The following is an 18,293-nucleotide window of genomic DNA, read 5'->3' on the forward strand; positions in this document are numbered from 1 at the left end:
AGGGAGTGGGTGATCTTAGGCATCCACCCATGCTCTTTCATGCATTCCCAGATTTACTAAGAGTAGTAAACCTGGGAACGCGTACGCCTTCCCAACTGAGGAGCAACAAGGAGAAATATCTTTGTTTCTCTACGTTTTATCCTCAAGTTGTCCTGCTGAGTTGCGTAAAAGGTGAGTAAATCTTCCCCTTCCCCGGGTCCATTTGAAAAGACCCTCTTTACCTAAATGTACCAAATTACGATTAGAAAGACCGTTTGAAAAGCTCAGTTTATAAAAGAAAGCCCCCAAAAAGCTCAAAAGAGGTGATTGCAAATACAAGTCAAGTGAGAATCTGGCAACCATCAAATATCCAAGAAAAGAAGTTTAAAATGCTGTACTCTCTTAAACTGAAACAAGAAGCTAACCACTCAGTTTGTGTTTCCTTCCTCCAGTTCTCCGTAAAAGAAGAGAGGAACGTTCATGAATAGCAGACAGCAGCTGCACAAATGCAACACTGTCCACTGGCTTCGCGCTCAGAAGAAAACACTACAACTCTTCCTCGTGGTTAGCGAAGACCAGACACTTTCGAACACATTTCCTCAGTTAAAAACTATAGAAATGATCCCTGAAAGTATAGTCTTGCCTGAACCACTTCCAGCTCACACAGACAGAAAAAGTGGAAACCCTTCTTACCTACAGTAAGCACCTGTTGGGCATCAAGTCAAAAAACATATAAATATATAGATAAGACCACAAAATAGCATTCAGCAGATGCGCGTGCATTTCTGTGCAAGAAAGAGTTCTCCCTAGAACTCGGGTGACACAATGCTTTAAAAATTTGAATATCAGAAATCAGCCACCAATCAAATTCAGCCTGCCTTTTCCCGGCCCTGTCTCACACACAGACACACACACACACACACAGGTTACCTGTTGGCTGCTCCTGAAACAGACAGAGGACTACAGTATGAAAGTTAAAGTTCAAACAGGTAAAGAAACGGCAGCCATACTTTCCTTTCCTGCTCTCGTTTACCGCAACAAACACATTTTAACTTGTTTAAAAAGTAAGAGAAACAGTTGGTAAACTCACAAAAAAGACAGTCTACCGTTACTTCCAGAGCTTTCGGCACTGCACTAAATGACAATTATTACCATTTCAAGATGGCTACGCATTATCAGACTGCACGAAGTGGGTGCATTTTACTGGAGATCGGACAGAATCACCAGAGCGCTTACTCTGTTCAAGTAAAGCAGCACACACTTGCCCTCTGAGTTCACATCATACTGTGCTGAAAGTGTAGGTGGTGAAAACACTGGGAATTATTCTTGTTCACAGCCTTCATTTTGAAGCTCGAGCCAAGACATGGATTTCTCTGGTAGTTTCATCCTCAGATATCTTGGTGAGATGTTCAACTTCCTGACACAAATCGATTTACATGTTAAGAGGCAGAGCATTAATTAGCACTCATTTGGACTACTGCAATGCCTTACACAAGGGAAAATGGGGAAAACTTGAAACAAAACGGCAGGTTCCACAGGATTTTGCAGGAAGACAGTTTTCAATCAGAATATTTGGTTCAGATTATGACCTTTCAATGTGCCGAAAGCGTGATACTGATTGCTAGTGAATGAGAAACGACCTGGTAGGTTTGCAAGTATGGAAACAAAAGGTGTAGCAAGCAACCTACCTTTACATTTTGAAAAGTTGCACCACAGATCAAATGTATGGCAATGTCTTCAATCAGTCTCCCCAAACAAAGTAACTCTCCCCCAGTTCACGTGTAAGACCCTTACAAGGCGATGGCATTCCGCAGGAACCACGGGTTACAACGGAACCTACCACTTTCAGATGAGCTCTGAATACCTGGACATCAAAGAAAGCCTTCACATCAGCAACACCTTGTCCTACCAGCCGCTTTGAACATATGCAGCTTTTCCAGGCCCCATGACTTTTAGGCATCTCTGTATTATAGAAGTATCCAAAACACGGTTTATTTTTCTTGTACAGAAGATTCCGTTCACCGGGGAGTGAATCCTTGTCGGGCCAATTTTGATCCTAGTATTCCTCAGAATAGGAACCGAACATTTCAGTGAATGTATCCGTCATCCAGCCCTTCCTCAAATGAAGAAAGGAACAGCCATCAACAAAAGACAGTTGTTTCATAAATACAACTCTGCCCTTCCTTTCCAGATCAGGGCTTTTCTGCAACAACTCTCTGACACTTACAAACACTGGGGCAGATTTACGACATTTTGGAGCAGGGCAGCACAGCAAGTCACATTGCTGTGCCCTGTGTCAAAGAAAACGGGCAATAATGTGTTATATGTATGCAATACTGTCCTTTTCCACTGCGCTGGAGCCATTTTGACTGCCTAGAGCCAGCGCCGGCAACCTTGCACCATGGTGCAAGGTTGTCTGCGTTGTAGGCAAAATTGTTTTTGTGAAGGAAGAGGCACCTTCCTACACAAAAACAATCTTGGGAGGCTTTTCCCTTTTCCTATGCGTGCTGCAAAACGCAGCACACATAGAAAGGGGAAACAACAAAGAGAAATAAAGATATTTCTCCTCACTGACCCTCCCCTGGGGAGGGGTAAGGTGTTGGTGCATTCCCAGATTTACATGGCTCTGTAAATTTGGGGATGCGTCTAACAACATGGGTGTTGCGTTGGAACACACACTGCAAAGCCCTTGGATCGCCTCCCTAATGCAGAGTAAGCCAGCGCACCGCTTTACAATGCCTTGCCTTAATCACTATCTACGGGACTATTCAAAGCCACGCCAAGTGGCTTTGCGTGATCTCCTAGATATGGTTAAAAGGTCTGACCGCTGTTGCGTCACTAGAAGTCACGCAACTGCAGTACAAGCCTCTCTTAAATATGCCCCACTAGTTCCAGTTTCTTTCTTCAGAAACTTTTTATAACGCTATGCCACTCTGTTCCAGTGGCACAGGAAGATGTCACAACAGCATTTTTGCTGCCATCTGGCTTAGCTCTCAGATGGTAAGTGATACAGACTTTAAAAACTGCTGCTGTGGTCTATGCCGCTAACTAAAGTATTGCTTCAGCACGACAGGCTCAAGTTGAAGGCGAAAAACAGTCCACATCCCCTCTTCCAGCAGGCTAGAGGGTACCACAATTTAGTCTTACTTTGTTTTTTGTTTTTATATTTACTTATCTATTTATTTCATTATTTTAAAAAAGGACATTGCTGGGAAGGCAGTCGGGCTACGCTCCTGGCTCCTATAAAGCCAAGATTAGGCAAAGTTTTGAAGCACTCAACTGGCCTGCCGCCAGAGCGGAACCTTCTCCAATTCACGCTCTGCCGCCAACCCACCCACCTCGTTTCCCCGGCATTGGGGCATGTTTGAACTCCAAAATGGCGGCCTCCGGGGTTCCACACATTGCAGCTTTACCATTTTCAAGGTACAGGGATTATTCTACTGTTTAAAAGCTGCTGGCATTCCGATTTTCTTCATGAGGCTATCAATCTTGCAGTGTTCTAATATAGCATACGAGAACATTATTAGGGGCCCAAAGGGATCATTAAACGTCTTCTGTTGAGAGTTATTGACAAAAGCGAGGGGACAGGGCATTTAACTAATGTGACAGCAGAGGAACGACGCCTATGCTGACAGCTCAACATTTCGTTCAATGAGGTAAGAATGCTTTAAATTAAACAGGAAAGCCAAAAAAACGACATTTGCTAGAATATTAGACCAGATGGCTTATTCCAACCATTATTTGATTGTTGCAACTTCACTGTCCCCAATGAATCTTAAAAAATTCCAATGTCCTAAGACATCTAGCCCTTGATGTACTAGAGGTTGTGCGAGCGTTCCTGGGAAGCTGAATGATTTTCTGCTGCGCCTACAGGCTTTTATGGTAAGTAATCAGATGCAATCCTTTACGCTTACGTTACTTTGTGCTATGCGAGTCCCCGTGCAACACCTTAGCAAATGCCCAAGACGGCGTTCTTTGTCCTCATCGGTCTAAGATCCTCAACAGCCTTATACATTTTAGGACCTGTGACCAGGGTGTTACTCTTGGTTTTAGTCTAAAAAGACTAACTAGCATTAGAAAGCCCCTTTTCCCCACGTCAATTCGACAGGGCGATAAGCCACTGAGCGGCACTAATTGTGTGGAAGATGTCTAAACTCTAAAAATAGATCAAACATAGAGGCCCAGATTTATGAAACGCTTGCGTTATCACAGCGTAAGGCAACACCAGGGCATCAGTGAGGTTTACTAAACCACGCAAGGCCACCTTGCGTGGCATTGCATGTCTTAATAAATCTAGAGTAACCCATGGCAGCGCAAGTCGCTGCCTTGCGTTACTGTTTGCCGGGAAGGCGTTCCATGGGTAGGGAGTGGGTGATCTTAGGCATCCACCCATGCTCTTTCATGCATTCCCAGATTTACTAAGAGTAGTAAACCTGGGAACGCGTACGCCTTCCCAACTGAGGAGCAACAAGGAGAAATATCTTTGTTTCTCTACGTTTTATCCTCAAGTTGTCCTGCTGAGTTGCGTAAAAGGTGAGTAAATCTTCCCCTTCCCCGGGTCCATTTGAAAAGACCCTCTTTACTTAAATGTACCAAATTACGATTAGAAAGACCGTTTGAAAAGCTCAGTTTATAAAAGAAAGCCCCCAAAAAGCTCAAAAGAGGTGATTGCAAATACAAGTCAAGTGAGAATCTGGCAACCATCAAATATCCAAGAAAAGAAGTTTAAAATGCTGTACTCTCTTAAACTGAAACAAGAAGCTAACCACTCAGTTTGTGTTTCCTTCCTCCAGTTCTTCGTAAAAGAAGAGAGGAACGTTCATCAATAGCAGACAGCAGCTGCACAAATGCAACACTGTCCACTGGCTTCGCGCTCAGAAGAAAACACTACAACTCTTCCTCGTGGTTAGCGAAGACCAGACACTTTCGAACACATTTCCTCAGTTAAAAACTATAGAAATGATCCCTGAAAGTATAGTCTTGCCTGAACCACTTCCAGCTCACACAGACAGAAAAAGTGGAAACCCTTCTTACCTACAGTAAGCACCTGTTGGGCATCAAGTCAAAAAACATATAAATATATAGATAAGACCACAAAATAGCATTCAGCAGATGCGCGTGCATTTCTGTGCAAGAAAGAGTTCTCCCTAGAACTCGGGTGACACAATGCTTTAAAAATTTGCATATCAGAAATCAGCCACCAATCAAATTCAGCCTGCCTTTTCCCGGCCCTGTCTCACACACAGACACACACACACACACAGGTTACCTGTTGGCTGCCCCTGAAACAGACAGAGGACTACAGTATGAAAGTTAAAGTTCAAACAGGTAAAGAAACGGCAGCCATACTTTCCTTTCCTGCTCTCGTTTACCGCAACAAACACATTTTAACTTGTTTAAAAAGTAAGAGAAACAGTTGGTAAACTCACAAAAAAGACAGTCTACCGTTACTTCCAGAGCTTTCGGCACTGCACTAAATGACAATTATTACCATTTCAAGATGGCTACGCATTATCAGACTGCACGAAGTGGGTGCATTTTACTGGAGATCGGACAGAATCACCAGAGCGCTTACTCTGTTCAAGTAAAGCAGCACACACTTGCCCTCTGAGTTCACATCATACTGTGCTGAAAGTGTAGGTGGTGAAAACACTGGGAATTATTCTTGTTCACAGCCTTCATTTTGAAGCTCGAGCCAAGACATGGATTTCTCTGGTAGTTTCATCCTCAGATATCTTGGTGAGATGTTCAACTTCCTGACGCAAATCGATTTACATGTTAAGAGGCAGAGCATTAATTAGCACTCATTTGGACTACTGCAATGCCTTACACAAGGGAAAATGGGGAAAACTTGAAACAAAACGGCAGGTTCCACAGGATTTTGCAGGAAGACAGTTTTCAATCAGAATATTTGGTTCAGATTATGACCTTTCAATGTGCCGAAAGCGTGATACTGATTGCTAGTGAATGAGAAACGACCTGGTAGGTTTGCAAGTATGGAAACAAAAGGTGTAGCAAGCAACCTACCTTTACATTTTGAAAAGTTGCACCACAGATCAAATGTATGGCAATGTCTTCAATCAGTCTCCCCAAACAAAGTAACTCTCCCCCAGTTCACGTGTAAGACCCTTACAAGGCGATGGCATTCCGCAGGAACCACGGGTTACAACGGAACCTACCACTTTCAGATGAGCTCTGAATACCTGGACATCAAAGAAAGCCTTCACATCAGCAACACCTTGTCCTACCAGCCGCTTTGAACATATGCAGCTTTTCCAGGCCCCATGACTTTTAGGCATCTCTGTATTATAGAAGTATCCAAAACACGGTTTATTTTTCTTGTACAGAAGATTCCGTTCACCGGGGAGTGAATCCTTGTCGGGACAATTTTGATCCTAGTATTCTTCAGAATAGGAACCGAACATTTCAGTGAATGTATCCGTCATCCAGCCCTTCCTCAAATGAAGAAAGGAACAGCCATCAACAAAAGACAGTTGTTTCATAAATACAACTCTGCCCTTCCTTTCCAGATCAGGGCTTTTCTGCAACAACTCTCTGACACTTACAAACACTGGGGCAGATTTACGACATTTTGGCGCAGGGCAGCACAGCAAGTCACATTGCTGTGCCCTGTGTCAAAGAAAACGGGCAATAATGTGTTATATGTATGCAATACTGTCCTTTTCCACTGCGCTGGAGCCATTTTGACTGCCTAGAGCCAGCGCCGGCAACCTTGCACCATGGTGCAAGGTTGTCTGCGTTGTAGGCAAAATTGTTTTTGTGAAGGAAGAGGCACCTTCCTACACAAAAACAATCTTGGGAGGCTTTTCCCTTTTCCTATGCGTGCTGCAAAACGCAGCACACATAGAAAGGGGAAACAACAAAGAGAAATAAAGATATTTCTCCTCACTGACCCTCCCCTGGGGAGGGGTAAGGTGTTGGTGCATTCCCAGATTTACATGGCTCTGTAAATTTGGGGATGCGTCTAACAACATGGGTGTTGCGTTGGAACACACACTGCAAAGCCCTTGGATCGCCTCCCTAATGCAGAGTAAGCCAGCGCACCGCTTTACAATGCCTTGCCTTAATCACTATCTACGGGACTATTCAAAGCCACGCCAAGTGGCTTTGCGTGATCTCCTAGATATGGTTAAAAGGTCTGACCGCTGTTGCGTCACTAGAAGTCACGCAACTGCAGTGCAAGCCTCTCTTAAATATGCCCCACTAGTTCCAGTTTCTTTCTTCAGAAACTTTTTATAACGCTATGCCACTCTGTTCCAGTGGCACAGGAAGATGTCACAACAGCATTTTTGCTGCCATCTGGCTTAGCTCTCAGATGGTAAGTGATACAGACTTTAAAAACTGCTGCTGTGGTCTATGCCGCTAACTAAAGTATTGCTTCAGCACGACAGGCTCAAGTTGAAGGCGAAAAACAGTCCACATCCCCTCTTCCAGCAGGCTAGAGGGTACCACAATTTAGTCTTACTTTGTTTTTTGTTTTTATATTTACTTATCTATTTATTTCATTATTTTAAAAAAGGACATTGCTGGGAAGGCAGTCGGGCTACGCTCCTGGCTCCTATAAAGCCAAGATTAGGCAAAGTTTTGAAGCACTCAACTGGCCTGCCGCCAGAGCGGAACCTTCTCCAATTCACGCTCTGCCACCAACCCACCCACCTCGTTTCCCCGGCATTGGGGCATGTTTGAACTCCAAAATGGCGGCCTCCGGGGTTCCACACATTGCAGCTTTACCATTTTCAAGGTACAGGGATTATTCTACTGTTTAAAAGCTGCTGGCATTCCGATTTTCTTCATGAGGCTATCAATCTTGCAGTGTTCTAATATAGCATACGAGAACATTATTAGGGGCCCAAAGGGATCATTAAACGTCTTCTGTTGAGAGTTATTGACAAAAGCAAGGGGACAGGGCATTTAACTAATGTGACAGCAGAGGAACGACGCCTATGCTGACAGCTCAACATTTCGTTCAATGAGGTAAGAATGCTTTAAATTAAACAGGAAAGCCAAAAAAACGACATTTGCTAGAATATTAGACCAGATGGCTTATTCCAACCATTATTTGATTGTTGCAACTTCACTGTCCCCAATGAATCTTAAAAAATTCCAATGTCCTAAGACATCTAGCCCTTGATGTACTAGAGGTTGTGCGAGCGTTCCTGGGAAGCTGAATGATTTTCTGCTGCGCCTACAGGCTTTTATGGTAAGTAATCAGATGCAATCCTTTACGCTTACGTTACTTTGTGCTATGCGAGTCCCCGTGCAACACCTTAGCAAATGCCCAAGACGGCGTTCTTTGTCCTCATCGGTCTAAGATCCTCAACAGCCTTATACATTTTAGGACCTGTGACCAGGGTGTTACTCTTGGTTTTAGTCTAAAAAGACTAACTAGCATTAGAAAGCCCCTTTTTCCCACGTCAATTCGACAGGGCGATAAGCCACTGAGCGGCACTAATTGTGTGGAAGATGTCTAAACTCTAAAAATAGATCAAACATAGAGGCCCAGATTTATGAAACGCTTGCGTTATCACAGCGTAAGGCAACACCAGGGCATCAGTGAGGTTTACTAAACCACGCAAGGCCACCTTGCGTGGCATTGCATGTCTTAATAAATCTAGAGTAACCCATGGCAGCGCAAGTCGCTGCCTTGCGTTACTGTTTGCCGGGAAGGCGTTCCATGGGTAGGGAGTGGGTGATCTTAGGCATCCACCCATGCTCTTTCATGCATTCCCAGATTTACTAAGAGTAGTAAACCTGGGAACGCGTACGCCTTCCCAACTGAGGAGCAACAAGGAGAAATATCTTTGTTTCTCTACGTTTTATCCTCAAGTTGTCCTGCTGAGTTGCGTAAAAGGTGAGTAAATCTTCCCCTTCCCCGGGTCCATTTGAAAAGACCCTCTTTACCTAAATGTACCAAATTACGATTAGAAAGACCGTTTGAAAAGCTCAGTTTATAAAAGAAAGCCCCCAAAAAGCTCAAAAGAGGTGATTGCAAATACAAGTCAAGTGAGAATCTGGCAACCATCAAATATCCAAGAAAAGAAGTTTAAAATGCTGTACTCTCTTAAACTGAAACAAGAAGCTAACCACTCAGTTTGTGTTTCCTTCCTCCAGTTCTCCGTAAAAGAAGAGAGGAACGTTCATGAATAGCAGACAGCAGCTGCACAAATGCAACACTGTCCACTGGCTTCGCGCTCAGAAGAAAACACTACAACTCTTCCTCGTGGTTAGCGAAGACCAGACACTTTCGAACACATTTCCTCAGTTAAAAACTATAGAAATGATCCCTGAAAGTATAGTCTTGCCTGAACCACTTCCAGCTCACACAGACAGAAAAAGTGGAAACCCTTCTTACCTACAGTAAGCACCTGTTGGGCATCAAGTCAAAAAACATATAAATATATAGATAAGACCACAAAATAGCATTCAGCAGATGCGCGTGCATTTCTGTGCAAGAAAGAGTTCTCCCTAGAACTCGGGTGACACAATGCTTTAAAAATTTGAATATCAGAAATCAGCCACCAATCAAATTCAGCCTGCCTTTTCCCGGCCCTGTCTCACACACAGACACACACACACACACACACAGGTTACCTGTTGGCTGCTCCTGAAACAGACAGAGGACTACAGTATGAAAGTTAAAGTTCAAACAGGTAAAGAAACGGCAGCCATACTTTCCTTTCCTGCTCTCGTTTACCGCAACAAACACATTTTAACTTGTTTAAAAAGTAAGAGAAACAGTTGGTAAACTCACAAAAAAGACAGTCTACCGTTACTTCCAGAGCTTTCGGCACTGCACTAAATGACAATTATTACCATTTCAAGATGGCTACGCATTATCAGACTGCACGAAGTGGGTGCATTTTACTGGAGATCGGACAGAATCACCAGAGCGCTTACTCTGTTCAAGTAAAGCAGCACACACTTGCCCTCTGAGTTCACATCATACTGTGCTGAAAGTGTAGGTGGTGAAAACACTGGGAATTATTCTTGTTCACAGCCTTCATTTTGAAGCTCGAGCCAAGACATGGATTTCTCTGGTAGTTTCATCCTCAGATATCTTGGTGAGATGTTCAACTTCCTGACACAAATCGATTTACATGTTAAGAGGCAGAGCATTAATTAGCACTCATTTGGACTACTGCAATGCCTTACACAAGGGAAAATGGGGAAAACTTGAAACAAAACGGCAGGTTCCACAGGATTTTGCAGGAAGACAGTTTTCAATCAGAATATTTGGTTCAGATTATGACCTTTCAATGTGCCGAAAGCGTGATACTGATTGCTAGTGAATGAGAAACGACCTGGTAGGTTTGCAAGTATGGAAACAAAAGGTGTAGCAAGCAACCTACCTTTACATTTTGAAAAGTTGCACCACAGATCAAATGTATGGCAATGTCTTCAATCAGTCTCCCCAAACAAAGTAACTCTCCCCCAGTTCACGTGTAAGACCCTTACAAGGCGATGGCATTCCGCAGGAACCACGGGTTACAACGGAACCTACCACTTTCAGATGAGCTCTGAATACCTGGACATCAAAGAAAGCCTTCACATCAGCAACACCTTGTCCTACCAGCCGCTTTGAACATATGCAGCTTTTCCAGGCCCCATGACTTTTAGGCATCTCTGTATTATAGAAGTATCCAAAACACGGTTTATTTTTCTTGTACAGAAGATTCCGTTCACCGGGGAGTGAATCCTTGTCGGGCCAATTTTGATCCTAGTATTCCTCAGAATAGGAACCGAACATTTCAGTGAATGTATCCGTCATCCAGCCCTTCCTCAAATGAAGAAAGGAACAGCCATCAACAAAAGACAGTTGTTTCATAAATACAACTCTGCCCTTCCTTTCCAGATCAGGGCTTTTCTGCAACAACTCTCTGACACTTACAAACACTGGGGCAGATTTACGACATTTTGGAGCAGGGCAGCACAGCAAGTCACATTGCTGTGCCCTGTGTCAAAGAAAACGGGCAATAATGTGTTATATGTATGCAATACTGTCCTTTTCCACTGCGCTGGAGCCATTTTGACTGCCTAGAGCCAGCGCCGGCAACCTTGCACCATGGTGCAAGGTTGTCTGCGTTGTAGGCAAAATTGTTTTTGTGAAGGAAGAGGCACCTTCCTACACAAAAACAATCTTGGGAGGCTTTTCCCTTTTCCTATGCGTGCTGCAAAACGCAGCACACATAGAAAGGGGAAACAACAAAGAGAAATAAAGATATTTCTCCTCACTGACCCTCCCCTGGGGAGGGGTAAGGTGTTGGTGCATTCCCAGATTTACATGGCTCTGTAAATTTGGGGATGCGTCTAACAACATGGGTGTTGCGTTGGAACACACACTGCAAAGCCCTTGGATCGCCTCCCTAATGCAGAGTAAGCCAGCGCACCGCTTTACAATGCCTTGCCTTAATCACTATCTACGGGACTATTCAAAGCCACGCCAAGTGGCTTTGCGTGATCTCCTAGATATGGTTAAAAGGTCTGACCGCTGTTGCGTCACTAGAAGTCACGCAACGCAGTACAAGCCTCTCTAAATATGCCCCACTAGTTCCAGTTTCTTTCTTCAGAAACTTTTTATAACGCTATGCCACTCTGTTCCAGTGGCACAGGAAGATGTCACAACAGCATTTTTGCTTGCCATCTGGCTTAGCTCTCAGATGGTAAGTGATACAGACTTTAAAAACTGCTGCTGTGGTCTATGCCGCTAACTAAAGTATTGCTTCAGCACGACAGGCTCAAGTTGAAGGCGAAAAACAGTCCACATCCCCCTCTTCCAGCAGGCTAGAGGGGGTACCACAATTTAGTCTTACTTTGTTTTTTGTTTTTATATTTACTTATCTATTTATTTCATTATTTAAAAAAGGACATTGCTGGGAAGGCAGTCGGGCTACGCTCCTGGCTCCTATAAAGCCAAGATTAGGCAAAGTTTTGAAGCACTCAACTGGCCTGCCGCCAGAGCGGAACCCTTCTCCAATTCACGCTCTGCCGCCAACCCACCCACCTCGTTCCCCGGCATTGGGGCATGTTTGAACTCCAAAATGGCGGCCTCCGGGGTTCCACACATTGCAGCTTTACCATTTTCAAGGTACAGGGATTATTCTACTGTTTAAAAGCTGCTGGCATTCCGATTTTCTTCATGAGGCCTCATCAATCTTGCAGTGTTCTAATATAGCATACGAGAACATTATTAGGGGCCCAAAGGGATCATTAAACGTCTTCTGTTGAGAGTTATTGACAAAAGCGAGGGGACAGGGCATTTAACTAATGTGACAGCAGAGGAACGACCGCCTATGCTGACCAGCTCACAAATCTGTTCAATGAGGTAAGAATGCTTTAAAATTAAACAGGAAAGCCAAAAAAACGACATTTGCTAGAATATTAGACCAGATGGCTTATTCCAACCATTATTTGATTGTTGCAACTTCACTGTCCCCAATGAATCTTTAAAAATTCCAATGTCCTAAGACATTCTAGCCCTTGATGTACTAGAGGTTGTGCGAGCGTTCCTGGGAAGCTGAATGATTTTCTGCTGCGCCTACAGGCTTTTCATGGTAAGTAATCAGATGCAATCCTTTACGCTTACGTTACTTTGTGCTATGCGAGTCCCCGTGCAACACCTTAGCAAATGCCCAAGACGCGTTCTTTGTCCTCATCGGTCTAAGATCCTCAACAGCCTTATACATTTTAGGACCTGTGACCAGGGTGTTACTCTTGGTTTTAGTCTAAAAAGACTAACTAGCATTAGAAAGCCCCTTTTCCCCACGTCAATTCGACAGGGCGATAAGCCACTGAGCGGCACTAATTGTGTGGAAGATGTCCTAAACTCTAAAAATAGATCAAACATAGAGGCCCAGATTTATGAAACGCTTGCGTTATCACAGCGTAAGCAACACCAGGGCATCAGTGAGGGTTTACTAAACCACGCAAGGCCACCTTGCGTGGCATTGCATGTCTTAATAAATCTAGAGTAACCCATGGCAGCGCAAGTCGCTGCTTGCGTTACTGTTTGCACGGAAGGCGTTCCATGGGTAGGGAGTGGGTGATCTTAGGCATCCACCCATGCTCTTTCATGCATTCCCAGATTTACTAAGAGTAGTAAACCTGGGAACGCGTACGCCTTCCCAACTGAGGAGCAACAAGGAGAAAATATCTTTGTTTCTCTACGTTTTATCCTCAAGTTGTCCTGCTGAGTTGCGTAAAAGGTGAGTAAATCTTCCCCTTCCTCGGGTCCATTTGAAAAGACCTCTTTACTTAAACTGTACCCAAATTACGATTAGAAAGATCCGTTTGAAAAGCTCAGTTTATAAAAGAAAGCCCCCAAAAAGCCCAAAAGAGGTGATTGCAAATACAAGTCATGTGAGAATCTGGCAACCATCAAATATCCAAGAAAAGAAGTTTAAATGCTGTACTCTCTTAAACTGAAACAAGAAGCTAACCACTCAGTTGTGTTTCCTTCCTCCAGTTCTTCGTAAAAGAAGAGAGGAACGTTCATCAATAGCAGACAGCAGCTGCACAAATGCAACACTGTCCACTGGCTTCGCGCTCAGAAGAAAACACTACAACTCTTCCTCGTGGTTAGCGAAGACCAGACACTTTCGAACACATTTCCTCAGTTAAAAACTGATAGAAATGATCCCTGAAAGTATAGTCTTGCCTGAACCACTTCCAGCTCACACAGACAGAAAAAGTGGAAAACCCTTCTTACCTACAGTAAGCACCTGTTGGGCATCAAGTCAAAAAACATATAATTATATAGGATAAGACCACAAAATAGCATTCAGCAGATGCGCGTGCATTTCTGTGCAAGAAAGAGTTCTCCCTAGAACTCGGGTGACACAATGCTTTAAAAATTTGCATATCAGAATCAGCCACCAATCAAATTCAGCCTGCCTTTTCCGGCCCTGTCTCACACACAGACACACACACACACACAGGTTACCTGTTGGCTGCCCCTGAAACAGACCAGAGGACTACAGTATGAAAGTTAAAGTTCAACAGGTAAAGAAACGGCAGCCATACTTTCCTTTCCTGCTCTCGTTTACCGCAACAAACACATTTTAACTTGTTTAAAAGTAAGAGAAACAGTTGGTAAACTCACAAAAAGACAGTCTACCGTTACTTCCAGAGCTTTCGGCACTGCACTAAATGACAATTATTACCATTTCAAGATGGCTACGCATTATCAGACTGCACGAGTGGGTGCATTTTACTGGAGATCGGACAGAATCACCAGAGCGCTTACTCTGTTCAAGTAAAGCAGCACACACTTGCCCTCTGAGTTCACATTCATACTGTGCTGAAAGTGTAGGTGGTGAAAACTCATGGGAATTATTCTTGTTCACAGCCTTCATTTTGAAGCTCAAGCCAAGACATGGATTTCTCTGGTAGTTTCATCCTCAGATATCTTGGTGAGATGTTCAACTTCCTGACGCAAATCGATTTACATGTTACGAGGCAGAGCATAATTAGCACTCATTTGGACTACTCGCAATGCCTTACACAAGGGAAAATGGGGAAAACTTGAAACAAAACGGCAGGTTCCACAGGATTTTGCAGGAAGACAGTTTTCAATCAGAATATTTGGTTCAGATTATGACCTTTTCAATGTGCCGAAAGCGTGATACTGATTGCTAGTGAATGAGAAACGACCTGGTAGGTTTGCAAGTATGGAAACAAAAGGTGTAGCAAGCAACCTACCTTTACATTTTGAAAGTTGCACCACAGATCAAATGTAATGGCAATGTCTTCAATCAGTCTCCCCAAACAAAGTAACTCTCCCCCAGTTCACGTGTAAGACCCTTACAAGGCGATGGCATTCCGCAGGAACCACGGGTTACAACGGAACCTACCACTTTCAGATGAGCTCTGAATACCTGGACATCAAAGAAAGCCTTCACATCAGCAACACCTTGTCCTACCAGCCGCTTTGAACATATGCAGCTTTTCCAGGCCCCATTGACTTTTAGGCATCTCTGTATTATAGAAGTATCCAAAACACGGTTTATTTTCTTGTACAGAAGATTCCGTTCACCGGGGAGTGAATCCTTGTCGGGACAATTTTGATCCTAGTATTCTTCAGAATAGGAAACCGAACATTTCAGTGAATGTATCCGTCATCCAGCCCCTTCCTCAAATGAAGAAAGGAACAGCCATCACACAAAGACAGTTGTTTCATAAATACAACTCTGCCCTTCCTTTCCAGCATCAGGGCCTTTTCTGCAACAACTCTCTGACACTTACATACCTGGGGCAGATTTACGACATTTTGGCGCAGGGCAGCACAGCAAGTCACATTGCTGTGCCCTGTGTCAAAGAAAACGGGCAATAATGTGTTATATGTATGCAATACTGTCCTTTTCCACTGCGCTGGAGCCATTTTGACTGCCTAGAGCCAGCGCCGGCAACCTTGCACCATGGTGCAAGGTTGTCTGCGTTGTAGGCAAAATTGTTTTTGTGAAGGAAGAGGCACCTTCCTACACAAAAACAATCTTGGGAGGCTTTTCCCTTTTCCTATGCGTGCTGCAAAACGCAGCACACATAGAAAGGGGAAACAACAAAGAGAAATAAAGATATTTCTCCTCACTGACCCTCCCCTGGGGAGGGGTAAGGTGTTGGTGCATTCCCAGATTTACATTGCTCTGTAAATTTGGGGATGCGATCTAACAACATGGGTGTTGCGTTGGAACACACACTGCAAAGCCCTTGGATCGCCTCCCTAATGCAGAGTAAGCCAGCGCACCGCTTTACAATGCCTTGCCTTAATCACTATCTACGGGGACTATTCAAAGCCACGCCAAGTGGCTCTTGCGTGATCTCCTAGATATGGTTAAAAAGGTCTGACCGCTGTTGCGTCACTAGAAGTCACGCAACTGCAGTGCAAGCCTCTCTTAAATATGCCCCACTAGTTCCAGTTTCTTTCTTCAGAAACTTTTTATAACGCTATGCCACTCTGTTCCAGTGGCAACAGGAAAGATGTCACAACAGCATTTTTGCTGCCATCTGGCATAGCTCTCAGATGGTAAGTGATACAGACTTTAAAAACTGCTGCTGTGGTCTATGCCGCTAACTAAAGTATTGCTTCAGCACGACAGGCTCAAGTTGAAGGCGAAAAACAGTCCACATCCCCTCTTCCAGCAGGCTAGAGGGTACCACAATTTAGTCTTACTTTGTTTTTTGTTTTTATATTTACTTATCTATTTATTTCATTATTTTAAAAAAGGACATTGCTGGGAAGGCAGTCGGGCTACGCTCCTGGCTCCTATTAAAGCAAGATTAGGCAAAGTTTTGAAGCACTCAACTGGCCTGCCGCCAGAGCGGAACCTTCTCCAATTCACGCTCTGCCGCCAACCCACCCACCTCGTTTCCCCGGCATTGGGGCATGTTTGAACTCCAAAATGGGCGGCCTCCGGGTTCCACACATGCAGCTTTACCATTTTCAAGGTACAGGGATTATTCTACTGTTTAAAAGCTGCTGGCATCCGATTTTCTTCATGAGGCTATCAATCTTGCAGTGTTCTAATATAGCATACGAGAAACATTATTAGGGGCCAAAGGGATCGTTAACGTCTTCTGTTGAGAGTTATTGACAAAAGCTGAGGGGACTGGCATTTAACTAATGTGACAGCAGAGGAACGACGCCTATGCTGACAGCTCAACATTTTCGTTCAATGAGGTAAGAATGCTTTTAATTAAACAGGAAAGCCAAAAAAAACGACATTGCTAGAATATTAGACCAGATGGCTTATTCCAACCATTATTTGATTGTTGCAACTTCACTGTCCCCAATGAATCTTACAAAATTCCAATGTCCTAAGACATCTAGCCTTGATGTACTAGAGGTTGTGCGAGCGTTCCTGGGAAGCTGAATGTGATTTTCTGCTGCGCCTACAGGGCTTTTATGGTAAGTAATCAGATGCAATCCTGTTACGCTTACGTTACTTTGTGCTATGCGAGTCCCCGTGCAACACCTTAGCAAATGCCCAAGACGGCGTTCTTTGTCCTCATCGGTCTAAGATCCTCAACAGCCTTATACATTTTAGGACCTGTGACCAGGGTGTTACTCTTGGTTTTAGTCTAAAAAGACTAACTAGCATTAGAAAGCCCTTTTCCCCACGTCAATTCGACAGGGCGATAAGCCACTGAGCGGCACTAATTGTGTGGAAGATGTCTAAACTCTAAAATAGATCAAACATAGAGGCCCAGATTATTGAAACGCTTGCGTTATCACAGCGTAAGGCAACACCAGGGCATCAGTGAGGGTTTACTAAACCACGCAAGGCCACCTTGCGTGGCATTGCATGTCTTAATAAATCTAGAGTAACCCATGGCAGCGCAAGTCGCTGCCTTGCGTTACTGTTTGCCGGGAAGGCGTTCCATGGGTAGGGAGTGGGTGATCTTAGGCATCCACCCATGCTCTTTCATGCATTCCCAGATTTACTAAGAGTAGTAAACCTGGGAACGCAGTACGCCTTCCCAACTGAGGAGCAACAAGGAGAAAATATCTTTGTTTCTCTACGTTTTATCCTCAAGTTGTCCTGCTGAGTTGCGTAAGAGGTGAGTAAATCTTCCCTTCCCCGGGGTCCATTTGAAAAGACCCTCCTTACTTAAATGTACCAAATTACGATTAGAAAGACCGTTTGAAAAGCTCAGTTTATAAAAGAAAGCCCCAAAAAAGCCCAAAAGAGGTGATTGCAAATACAAGTCAAGTGAGAATCTGGCAACCATCAAATATCCAAGAAAAGAAGTTTAAAATGCTGTACTCTCTTAAACTGAAACAAGAAGCTAACCACTCAGTTTGTGTTTCCTTCCTCCAGTTCTTCGTAAAAGAAGAGAGGAACGTTCATCAATAGCAGACAGCAGCTGCACAAATGCAACACTGTCCACTGGCTTCGCGCTCAGAAGAAAACACTACAACTCTTCCTCGTGGTTAGCGAAGACCAGACACTTTCGAACACATTTCCTCAGTTAAAAACTATAGAAATGATCCCTGAAAGTATAGTCTTGCCTGAACCACTTCCAGCTCACACAGACAGAAAAAGTGGAAACCCTTCTTACCTACAGTAAGCACCTGTTGGGCATCAAGTCAAAAAACATATAAATATATAGATAAGACCACAAAATAGCATTCAGCAGATGCGCGTGCATTTCTGTGCAAGAAAGAGTTCTCCCTAGAACTCGGGTGACACAATGCTTTAAAAATTTGCATATCAGAAATCAGCCACCAATCAAATTCAGCCTGCCTTTTCCCGGCCCTGTCTCACACACAGACACACACACACACAGGTTACCTGTTG

General features: G+C 43.9%; 5 non-coding genes across 5 annotated transcripts; all 5 read right to left on the bottom strand.

Moving 5' to 3' along the window:
* Positions 1 to 402: 402 nt before the first annotated feature.
* LOC138286167 (small nucleolar RNA U3) lies at positions 403 to 620 on the bottom strand. The gene has a single exon (XR_011201858.1). It is a non-coding gene; the product is annotated as a small nucleolar RNA U3 (small nucleolar RNA).
* Positions 621 to 4,743: 4,123 nt separating this feature from the next.
* LOC138286073 (small nucleolar RNA U3) lies at positions 4,744 to 4,961 on the bottom strand. Its single transcript, XR_011201768.1, has one exon. It is a non-coding gene; the product is annotated as a small nucleolar RNA U3 (small nucleolar RNA).
* A 4,121-nt stretch (positions 4,962 to 9,082) lies between these two features.
* Positions 9,083 to 9,300, bottom strand: LOC138286168 (small nucleolar RNA U3). Its single transcript, XR_011201859.1, has one exon. It is a non-coding gene; the product is annotated as a small nucleolar RNA U3 (small nucleolar RNA).
* Positions 9,301 to 13,434: 4,134 nt separating this feature from the next.
* Positions 13,435 to 13,652, bottom strand: LOC138286181 (small nucleolar RNA U3). Its single transcript, XR_011201871.1, has one exon. It is a non-coding gene; the product is annotated as a small nucleolar RNA U3 (small nucleolar RNA).
* Positions 13,653 to 17,784: 4,132 nt separating this feature from the next.
* Positions 17,785 to 18,002, bottom strand: LOC138286074 (small nucleolar RNA U3). The gene has a single exon (XR_011201769.1). It is a non-coding gene; the product is annotated as a small nucleolar RNA U3 (small nucleolar RNA).
* Between the last annotated feature and the right edge of the window lie 291 nt (positions 18,003 to 18,293).

The sequence above is a fragment of the Pleurodeles waltl genome, chromosome 3_1 (genome assembly GCF_031143425.1).
Source record: "Pleurodeles waltl isolate 20211129_DDA chromosome 3_1, aPleWal1.hap1.20221129, whole genome shotgun sequence".
Lineage (NCBI taxonomy): Eukaryota > Metazoa > Chordata > Amphibia > Caudata > Salamandridae > Pleurodeles > Pleurodeles waltl.